Here is an 11,898-nt window from a genome sequence, read left to right as displayed (position 1 = left end):
TTCATGGGCTTACAGATGGCCCGTGTTACTCAGGACTGCTTTCACAACCATGACCTCAGCGAGATGTGGCGTGGCAGTGGGTCTGCTCTTAGGGGATACAAGTTGTCTGTTGTACAAACAACATTGTCACTGCTGATGTCTCTGCCGGAAGGACCTGTGTGCAGCTCTGGGGTTTGCTGCTTCTTTCCTTAGCATGCACTGCCTTTTTAGCAATATGCCTGCTGAATATTAACCACCCTAACGATCCCAGCGCAGCTCCACAGCACTGCTGCTGCCTTTAGTTCTGGCTGAAGTGATTTTCTGCTTTTGTAGCAGTTTCAGTAGAGGGGCCAAGGACTGGCAGAACTACAGCAGCTGAGCAACCTTCCTCCTCTTCACAGGCAGCTCACAGCCAGGCACCAGTGCTGACGCACAGGGCAAAGAGATGCTCTGTCCTCTCACCTGTTTTGACAAGGGCATTTGGTGGTAGGACAAGGGGGAATGGCTTTAAACTGGAAGAGAGTAGGTTTAGATTAGATATTAGGAGGAAGTTCTTCCCTGTGAGGGGTTAAGCCCTGGCACAGGTTGCCCAGAGGAACTGTGGCTGCCCCAGCTCTGGAAGTGTTCAAGGGCAGGTTGGAGCAGCCTGGCGGAGTGGAAGGTATCCTTGCCCATGGCAGAGGGTTGGCATGAGATGATCTTTGAGGTCCCTTCCAACCCAAATCACTCTGTGACTATGATTCTATGACTTACACACCCTCCTCTGGTTGCAGCTGGACTGGCTGATGTGGTGGCTCTGTTTGGATGCCCATCACTGCTCTCCCCTCTGTCCACCAGCCTGGCTGGGTTACTGGGGGTGAGGGCATCCAGGGGAACTGACCCAGCCAAGACCCTCCCAAAACAGCATCTGCTCTCTCTCTGACCTGCCCCCAGCCTCTCTGCAGGCACACTTCATTTTTCATTGACTGCCTGGTAGCATTGTGCCTGACTTCATTGAGAGGCTTTTAAAATCTTCAGCTTTGCTATTAGTATTGATTAGCCTTGTCCTCTTAGCAGGCTATTCTTTTTGTGTGTGTGTGTGTGTCTCCTGGCTTGTTGCATCATCATGTTCTATATTGCTCTTTAGGGTCCTTCCCATGGATTTATAAGTGTGAATACAGCTGGGGACAGCTCTGGGAAGAGATGCTAATCTTCTGAACAAACCTCCCAGGCCACCTTTCAGTGTTTAAGAGACAATTCACAATGAGAAAGAGGACAAACAATCTGGTCATTGCATCTAGGCAAAAACTAAAAACAAAAACAAAAACAAAAACAAAAACAAAACAAAAACAAAAACAAACAAACAAAAAAACCAAAAAAAACCAGAAGAAAAAGAGAAAAGAGGGAGAGTAAGGGAAAGGGAAAGAATGAGTATTCAGTAAGTTAGAGAGCCAGTGCCCCAACTTCATTCCTGCAGCCATCGGTTCTGAGCTTAAAAATACAGAAGTAGTAATTAATACTTTGCACTTACATAGCATTTTTGCAGATTAACCTCTCCACCAAAATTTCACCTAAATCTAAATGCAGCAATTTCTGGAGTGGAAAATAGTGGGAGTTTAATAATGCATAGAAACACCATGCAAGAAATCAAGTCAGGAATACCATACAGATATAAAAATGCAGGGGCAACGTTCATAGTGAGAGAACTCAGCTACTCAGGCTGAAATTGCCTTTGTCCTGTCCAGCTAATAACCTGCCTTACAAAGCTGTTGCTGAATTGTTAAAATATTACTAGTAGGTGTTACAAGTAGGCTTTAGTTCCATATCTTATCTTACAGCTAACATCCCCCAGAGTGTGATGCCTCCAATCAAATCCCCCTGCATTAATCTGATATTTGTTCTGAGGAAACAGAGCTTCTGAGCCACCCAAACAATGTTTTGCAGCACAGACGTTTTCCATTGACATCTGTCCTCCAGCCACTGACCCAGCACCCCTGCAAGTTGTGAGAACAGCAAATATCACTTTGCAAGGTGCTGTGGGTGCAGCCCATTGATCAGATGGTCTCATCCTCATCCACAGGGAATGCATCCATGGCACAATTTAGCTCGGATGTCAGAGAGGTACTGCAGGCAAGAGAGCTGCCTCAGAGACTGATCATAGTTATTCTGCTTTCCCTATTGCTAGAAAGTCTTCTTTGCCACCTCTATTCTTCATTCAGTGTCCACAGCATTGGTTGGTTGTTTGTCCAATGGAATGGGGATCAAGAGTCATTTTTAAGCTCTTCCTTGAGTGCCTGGGGTTTGATGTTGAACTGCCTCAGCTCATCCTCGTGCCTGCTACTGCAGACCATGAGCTCTCCAGCAGCACACACCTCATCCTCCTGCTGCATGGAGAAGTCCTGTGACATCTGGATCTGGAGATGTTGCTCATGTACAGCGAGTTCAGCTCATGGAAGAGGGAGAAAATACTCCTTAGAGGGGTGTTCACTCCTTAGCTGACCCCAGGTATTCCTTAATTGGACTCTGCTTCCCTCAAAATTCTCTCTTGAGGGTTGAGCTCTAATCAAATTAATTTGTCTCTTGGCTGGTGAGGAATAAGAGTAAATCTAAAGTCCCTGAAGGCGTATGGAAATTGGCCCACATGAACCATATAGTTTTTAAATATGAAGGAGAAAATGGATTTGCAAAGGAAGTTTCTTAGTTGGCAAAATAAGCTATAACAGAGAGCACAGCAGAAGGGAGAAAGTAGTCAGGAGAATAATGCAACACAGCTGGAACACAAGGTTTTGTCTGAGAAAAGCACTTTCTTGTATTTTACCAGAAAGGCATTTCACTCTGAAAATGAAAATCCAGCCAGGATGTTACTGAAGGTCCACATCTTATTTTCAATAAATGATGAACCTTCATGTCCCATGAAATATGAAAGTATAAAGCTGCATTTTCTATCATATTCAGCAAAGGTAGGGATTTTTTTTGTTCCCTTTTGTTTAAATATATTCATTATCAAAGGTGTAGTGCCCTTGAGAAGCCGAGACAGTTGCTTGTATTGCTGTGCAAGGAATTTGAGAGACTTGGTGAAGTTTTTATGAACAGTGATGCAGAGATGTGTAGTGTGTCTTTCAAGACCCCTGATCCATCCATCCAGAGCTGACACTTGAGCTGTAAAGAGACATCCTTGTCAAACCACTTACATACTGCATATACAATGAGATAGCCCTTCGTTTCTAGCACACCAGTTGCAGAAAGTAGAATTTAAAGCAGAAAGGCTCCAGAACTCTTATTTCAGATTCTTGTGCCACCAAGCATGGAAATCACATTGGCAATAATGAAAGGTAAGTATCTGAATGCACAGCTTGTGAGAGGGCATGGAAATGTTTTGATGAAAAAGAACCTGTGCTTCAGAAATTGTCAGTGTGCTACAAATCTGAGGGGTATGGAGGGCCAATGCTTGTTTGGGATGCAGGTTGTCCCCGTACATTCTTTGTTGTGTCCTGCAGTTAGGAATGACACTATGGAAAACAAACCCACCTGCATGTAGCATATAGACCTACAATACAAAAAAGAGGGGAAAATATCTCAAATGGCTGGTTTCTGAAAGTCAGAAAGAAAAATAAGATTCAGTTCAGCCCTTAGATACACACCAATGGCCTTATCTTATGATTCCTCTGTATCTTTTACACCTCTTACTTTCACTGTGATTTTATTTTAATAACGTTTTTCTACCTTCTTCCTGTCCTTTAGACACACTGGTTACTTTTTAATATAATATTTCCATTTTTAATTTGTGTGATACCCTCACACACAGTACAAAATCAATCATTATCTCCTCAAAAAGTAACAATGGTTGCTATTAACCAGATTTTGATCTCTTCAGTGCCATTGGGTAAAGGTGGCTCGAGTGACTCCAGTTGTAACCCAGGAACTGAAGCAACCAGAAGTCAATGTCTAGGCTGACAGGGAACTTTCTCCTCTGGCTGTGTGCTTCCAAGGAAAGTGCAGGCACAGTCATGCTGGGTATTAAAGGAGATCCATTTTATGCCAGTTTTTGTCCGTGACAATCTCGTCAGCAGCCATAGAAAACGATATGAAAAATCTGAAGATGGATGTTAACAATTCACTTCTTAAATTTCCATAGTTAATGTAAACTTAATAACTTCCACATCCTACCAGCTCGATTGTGCCTGCTGGAGTTCACTGCTTAAATAGTTCTCCCTGTAAGGAAAATGTACCAGGGGCATCATCTGGACCAATTCATTCACTGCCAGGAGCTTGGATGATTTCTTAGAATAACGATATAGGCAGGTTTTTTACAAATCACTGCAAGTTCAGCTCCTGTGAAAAGGGTTTTCTGAGGAAGAACTTGCAGGCACAGCATGTTTGGAGGCAAGCAGGAGTTGAAGATTCCCCTCTGCCTCCATGGGAACGGCACCTTTCCCAAGGCACCTCTCAGAGCAGCAGAAATCCTGCACAGCATCAGGTCAGTATTACCAGGGAGGCTCCAAAGGCTGCTCCAGCAGCTGGAAGTCTTTAGAGGTGCTTTATAAATATGCCCACTCTTAGAGCAGGTGCCACATACTGGTCCACCAAGGAATTTTCCTGCATCTGTTCCACAGAGAGATCTGTGCAAGGCTGAAGGTCGCAGCTCTGAGAAGTCCTTGTGTTAAGTGACCTCAGCTGGCTGGGATGTGGTCCTGGCTAATGTCTAATGGCTTTCATATGACTCAGGTTTTTCTCCCTTGTCCTTCCTTCTCCTTGCCCAGCATTTTGCTGGTTAGTGGTTATGCAGCAACAGCTGCAAAGTACCCTTTCAAGGCAAATTATTATTAACATCGCTTTGCCAAATTGGCCCAAACTATTGAACAAGGAGTCACAGAGTGGTTTGGGTTGGGAAGGACCTTAATGATCATCTACTTCCAAGCTCCCTGCCATGGGCAAGAACATATTCTTCCAAGCAGCCTGCTCACTGCAGCCCTCTAAGCAGAGCACGCATTTTGAGCTCCACACGCTTTTTTTTTTTTTTTTTTTTTTTTTTTTTTTTTTTTTCTCCTAGAAGAGGCGAAAGGGCAGGACCTTGGCTGGCTGCAGCAGAGCCGAGCACAGCCCGGCCGGCCCCGCTCCGCTCCCGCGGCTCCGCTGCAAAAGCGCTGAAGGAAAACGGCGGAGAGCGAGCGATGCTCTGCGATGTGGCAGCTCCGGAGGTGCCAAGCGAAGCTAATGCTCCGGAGCGATACTAGAGGGCACTGTAAACCTGGCAGTTTTGGCTTCCGAATGGGACGAAGCAAAAAAATTGAAGTGTTTGCTATTTGCGGTCGTTAAAGCTCTCCTGGTATTTAGTGCAAAATTAGTGCTAACCCCCGGGTCCTGACCAAATTAATTTGTGGAATTACACAGGAATTACTCCCTTACAGTCCAGGGTCCTTATTCATTGCCAGGCCCTGAACTGTTGCATCCACTGCTGGAGGGGCTCCTCTCTCAGTGAATGGACTGGCTTGGAGGAAAGGGGAGCAAGAACCATTATGAGAACTCAGCAACTTTTTTTTTTTTCCTAAAGCCATCACTCAGCAATAATGTGTTCATTAATTGGCAGCCAGACCACTGCCTGGCTTCATTTAAAATCTGATGGTTTCTTTTCATTGTGGTAGCAAAGGTTTCATCCTGCATCTTCCCTGTATGCCAACATCATTTTTTTCCCTGTGCCTGATTAAGGATACACACCTATCAGAGAGAAGGAGAGTTCCTGCACTGCGATAAAACAAAATTGTTTTTAAAAGGGTCTTTTAAAACATATTTAAAAATAGAAACATGCTACTCTAAATTAAACACTCCAATCAATGTGATCGATAGATTAATAGGTTTCAGTACCTGTCTCCTCAGACAGCCCTCATACACCCATCACTGTAATTTATAACTCAGTGTTCAACTTAAATTAGTAAAATTTAAACTGAAACAACGACGGACTGACAAGTAAACAGGACTTTCCAATTTAAATGTAAAATGTTTACCCAATGTGCAGAATCAAGCTCTCCGCCCTCGCAATATCAGCGCCACACAAAATAAACACAGAGCCACAGGGGACAAGAGGAAAAGTCATCTTGAGAGGTCACCTAGTCCATCTCCTTCCCCCAGGGTAGGATCAACCCTGCCTAAATTGGTCTTGACAAGAGAGTTTCTCTAACCTGTTCATCCCTGGAGGCTTTAAAGGAAACTCCACAGGCTCCTCAGATGGTCTATTCTGGGTGTCAGCTATTCTTATAGATGGACATTTTCCCCAAAGTCTAACCCAAATTACTTTTACTGCAGTCTAATCCCACTAATTCTGTCTGTGAGCAACAGTTCATTACTTTTGTAGCATCTTTTATATTTGGGGAGATTATTACTGTATCTTCATCAGCCTTAGGCAATGGACCATAGTTCTTCCCCTCTTGGGAGGTTTATTTTCTAGACTGTTCTTTTCATTTTCTGTATTTCTCTGGAAGTCTGATGACAAAACTGCTCCTCCCCAACACTCAGCAAAGATGGGAGCAATGTACCAATGTACCACACCACACTCTCTCTATGTACAGTAGTGTTAGCTTTGCTTTGCTCACACCAGGGCACCTCAGTTGGCTCAGGGTTCATTTCTAACCCATGGTATTGTCCCTTTCTCTTAGAAATGCTGCCTGTGCAGCCATTTATGGACACACATTTCAATAGTTCTAATATATTTATCTTTGCTCCAGTCCGTGTAGAACATCAATCTCTTCTTTCCAGCCTGTTTCTTCAGTTTGTTACGATTTTTGAATCTTTCTCTTGTTCTCTGAGAGCACTTACAGCCCCTCTCAGCTTGGTGTTGTTAACAGCTGCAATATGTCTCCTCCATATTCTACCACCCGAGTCACTAATGAAAATATTGAGTAATGCCAGAGCTGCACAGACCCCTCCAGCACCATATTCAAGCCATCCTTCCACTTGGACAGCAAACAGCAAATGGTTTTCAGCACGTTTCCCAGCTGGTTTGGTACCTTACAGCATTTCTCCCCATCCATATTCCCCCACCTTGCTCCTGGAGCACCCCATGAGTGAGAGTCAAAAGCCTGACTGCAGTCAAGCTGCAGCTCCTCCCCTCTCAGAGACCTGCTGCCCTGCCACAGGAAAATTAGATTGGTTTGACATGATTTATCCTTGACAAAACCACAGCTTGTGGGGCCACTGCCTCCCTCGTGCCAGTGCCATGCCTTGCCTTTGGATCTAGTGAGCAAAATTCTGTCCCCTTTGAAATGAGGGACAAAACTCCCACAATCCAGGGACTTTTCCATGTCCGGGCTCCACCCAGCCCCCAGAAGCAGTGGAAATACCATCACTTTACTGCTCATTTTGGTAAGCAAGGGTTTATTTCCACTGAGAGCTGCAGAGGCAGAACATAATCAGGGATATCACAGCTGGGGTTGAGCTTTACACCCCCCAAGCACCATCACATTGTGGGCACAGCCCCTCCCCAAAACTGGTGCTCCCTCATTTCCTTGGGACAATTCAATAGAGATGGGAGCAGGTGTAATTTACACTCTGAAGAGAGCTGCAAGGAGGTATAAATTACTCAAGCACAATCTACCTAAGATTCACTTAAAATTCACTCTGAATTTGGCACCAGAAACGTAGGAGATAATCAAGTTTTCCTTTTTGAGATCTTGTGTATTTAAAACCTGCTGTGTTTAATTTTTGCAGTCACAACAATGCTCATTCATAAATATTTCCTAATGTTTGATCCCATTAGTATGTACAGTGCAGTGTTTGATTAATGGACTAGAACAATGCGATCAAATATATTTTGGGCTCCAGAATACCACTTTGTAATGCCTAATATTTGAGGAAATATTACAGATAGGCTTGTCTTCTGACTAGAAGTGATTGCACTTGAATTCTGAGAAACCCAGATAGAGATCTTGGATAAGATCTGAATTTCAAGCGAGTCCTAATTACACAGCAGGCTGGACCAAAGCTCGAGGTCTGCACATTTCCAGCGTTGGATTCTTCACAGCTCAGATGCAAATGTTGCTTCTTAGCCCTCTCTCTCAGGAATTCATAACATATTCATCAACTTGTAGTACCTAAGAGCCCTGTCCGACTGTATTTGGAAGACCTTAATTTGACTCCAGTAGGAGTTTAACAATATTAATAACTAATATTAAACTGGATCCCCTAACGGGGATGCCGGGACAATACTCTTTGATCACTGCATTAATCTGGTGCAATTGTGTTTATATCAGCCTCGTTCATCCCATGTGAGCTCAGTACCATCTTGGCATGAATATGAAATATGCAAATCTGGGGGATACACGTTAATAGTGGGTCCATCTGCTTGGATCTTTAATAAAAGGGAAGTGTGAATGCAGTTGCCATGCAATACACTCTTACACACAAAGACCACGAGTTACGAAAACAAGAGAAAACATCTCGTGCTTTGGCCTTATTGGTATTTCACATTTGTCGTTTCTGCGTCTGGTTCTCATTTTAATTTAGGAATTTTCCCCAAAACGAAATTTGAGTGAAAAAGCTCAACAGTTAGGAATGACTGTGCGTATACACGCACGCACATCTCTTCCTCTCTAGTGACAGACAGGATATTACTTTTCCACTGCATATGAAATTAATACCAAAAGCACAAGAAAAAACATGTAAATGCCATCCCTTAAAGCCTGATCTGGATCTCACTTCTACGGCTTAAGACATATATAACATCGAGGAAAACTAGTTGTTGGAGTGAAAAGGAAGTTAATCCAGAGCTGGTTTGGGAGAGCCAAGCCCAGACATGAGCTCAGCCTTGGCTATGGAGTCATAGCCCAGTGCTTCCACAGGATGTGGATGAGCTGCTGTGTGCTGCTATCCCACTTTCTCTCTAATAAACAACTCTCTCAACTCCATCCAAAAGGAAGAAGCTTCTGTGGCTCATTGTTCCCGTGCACTGCCGTGACCTTAGCTTGTCTCCCTTGGGTGTGTGCTCTTCCATGCTAATGGTCTGGGGGGAGTGTGCTGTGATTTATTCAACAGCTGGCAGGTCAAACCTCCGTGCCCCAGATATGCAGGTGCTGGTTTGTGTGTGGAGGGGAGAAGGTGCCCTGATGACACAAAGCCAAAGTATGTGGTATGAGAGTTTGCACCTTGCTGAGCATTCTTAATCCAGGAATGGCCCTTCATCCACCACCCTGCAGAAATGGAGAGCTCCTGGCACCACAGTTGGTTCTGAGCCTCACACTCATCCCAGAAGGCTGGATTGAGCAATCATTTTATTCAAGGACACTGGGATCTGATGTACAAAAGGGCCCATTCTCCTCCTTGATTCACAGATATTTGAGTAGGCAGCAGAGTAAGCAAGAGGAGTTTTTTCCATATCTTCAATATGCAAATAGATGAGTGAGCTCAGCTCTCTATTCATTGCTTCCAACATACATGACACAGATGATGCTGTTCCCATTGTCACGCTAGAACTGGGGGCTTGATGACAAGAAATTCACTGAGCTTCCATCTGCATAGAGCTGAGATGGTGGTTGGGTAGGGAAAGTCACTGCATTGGATTATGTCAGCTTTACTCTTTGCTTCCACGGTTTATTAGCTGTGCTTGGGATCTGAAAAGCCAGTTGAGATCACAGTTATTAGTGCAGGATCAGCTCATGGTGCCACCTGGGCTGGGCCTCATTTGTCACTACCCAGGACTGGCACCTTTTTCTCTAGGAGGGACACAGGGATTGTGATCTGGGAGTCAGCAAATGACTGAAGGGAGTGTTCAACCAGCACATAACCCAAGAAAAAAGTTGAGATTTATTACATATGTATTTCTTAATAGCATCTTAGCAGAACTGGGTCAGTTGTCTGGGAATCAGCACATGTGTGCCTGGGAGGGGGACATGTGCATGGGTCTGCTGGTTCTGTGCTGCTGAACACATCACCTGCTTGGGAGAGAATGAATGTGTTTATCCCAGTGCTAGGGAAAGAAGGAAAAAAGAACAAGTCAACCTTCCACAGCCAGCTGATTATGCATTTTCCACATCAAATTGTCAGCATTTATTCAATTACTTCACTCATTACAAGTGTGTTCTTCAGCCACTAATCTGAAACCCCTCCCTGCTGCTGTCAGCTCCATTAGAAGTGACACATTCCTTCCTCAGGTGAAAAAGCTTTTGTGGAAGGAATCTCCTCCCAGGACAGGGCTCTGGGCTGCTGGGGGAACACAGCCCTGCCCTGGGAAGAGAGCTCCTCTCCCTCTGCTGCCCTCCTTGAGCAGGGAATCCACCCAGGGATTGAGGTGAGTCCTCCAAGGGGTAGCAGGAGTTGTTTTAAAGCCAGACACTCTCTGAGGCAGGAATTAGAGGAATTCACAGGGCTCAGCCAAGGATACAGAGGAGATCCCCAGCGCCAAAACTGTATATTCTCCAAACACTTCCACTTTAATAGTAAGTTAAAAGGAAAGTTCCCCTTCTGAGGGGTTGTTAATTATAGATCCCTCCTTTAAACAGTCCTCCTGTTTTTATCCATGCTTACACCCCCACAGCTGGTAAAGATGAAGAAAGCTCTACCTTCCCCAAAAAATCAAATACATCTGAAATGCTTCCTGAGCTGATTCGCTTGGCTTGGCTCCTATTTGATATATGAAACAAAAGACAAGGCAGCAGAAAGCAACATATTTTCCCTGTGTCAAGGTGAAGCACTTCCCATCACCCAGCCCATCTCTGCTGGGGTTAATGCGCATCAATAATATTTAAATGATCAAAGTTTTTCAGCTCAGACAGTGATGGGTTTTTTTCTGACTTGTCATGCTTGTTTTCCTTAAAGAGGCAATGACCTGCTGTAGTCAAGGCTTGCAGTTTGGCACGCAGGAGCGTTTTGAGAAGCGTTATCTCCCGAACAGAACAGCAGCCTCATGTTTCCCTGCACAACAACCTTTCTTAGCCTCAAATGCTTTGCATCCCATTTCCTTGATCTGGCTAAGTGCTTGCATGCTGAAAATCCCACCCTCCCTCCAGCTGTCCTTCTGGCAGGGAAGAGACAGCATCTTCTCTCTGGAGAGTACAGTCACTGCTCCTTTGGTTATCTAATCAGGGAGGGCAAAATTCACTCAGGGCCCTGCGAAAGCGGCTGAGCTGCAGAAAATGCATCCCGAGGTCTTGTGCGGGAGGGTGGGAGGAGGCAGCCGGGGAAGCCTCCCCTCCCAGAGCAGATGCTCTCTGCCATTTCCCCAGTAGCTTTCACAAAGGAAGAAAAATGTGGAGTACTCCAGGGACTGAAGCATTCGGCTCTTCCCCCTCCTCCTCCCCGGGTCTGTGTGTGCCTTGGAGCAGGGCAGGGTCTGCCCCGAGGCCAGGGCAGCCTGGGCAGGAGGACCAGGAAATAAATGTTCCCCCACCCACCAGGAAATAAATGTCCCCCACCCACCCTCCTGGCCTGCGTGTGCCAGAGCTCAGTTTCTCAGGCTTTGTGTGGGTTTTCTAGCATTTCTCCTAACTACAAAATATTATGCCTCTCTGCCTTCTAAAACTCCGTGATTTTGTCTTTGCACCAAGCACGAAGAGCTGGGAAGCACAAACCTTCCCATCCTGATCAAGCTGGGAGCTTTCTTCACATTCAGCTTGCTGAGAACAAAAGGGCAGTACAAGGGCGGTGAGATGAGACAAATCCCCCCTGGAAGTGCAAGGTTCAAGCAGCCTTTGCCTCCATCATCTGTAACATCCCAAACAAAAGCACCTTTAAGACACTTCCTCCCTTTTCCTGGCAAACTTTTCCCCAGAGGTCCTGGTGGGCTGGAGAAAGCTGGAACAAGGTTTGGGTAGAGCTGTGCTTGGCAGATATCACCCCTCACAAAGGGGTCTCTCACCTGCTCCTGGGCTCGGAGCACATTTCCAAGCCGTGTGTTCCCACCTGGTAAAATGCTTACTCACTTGCAGGAGGCACTTTGATATCCTTGGCTGCACA

Source organism: Vidua chalybeata, chromosome 21, assembly GCF_026979565.1.
Source record: "Vidua chalybeata isolate OUT-0048 chromosome 21, bVidCha1 merged haplotype, whole genome shotgun sequence".
Classification (NCBI taxonomy): Eukaryota; Metazoa; Chordata; class Aves; order Passeriformes; family Viduidae; genus Vidua; species Vidua chalybeata.
Note: the sequence above shows the minus strand (reverse complement) of the source record.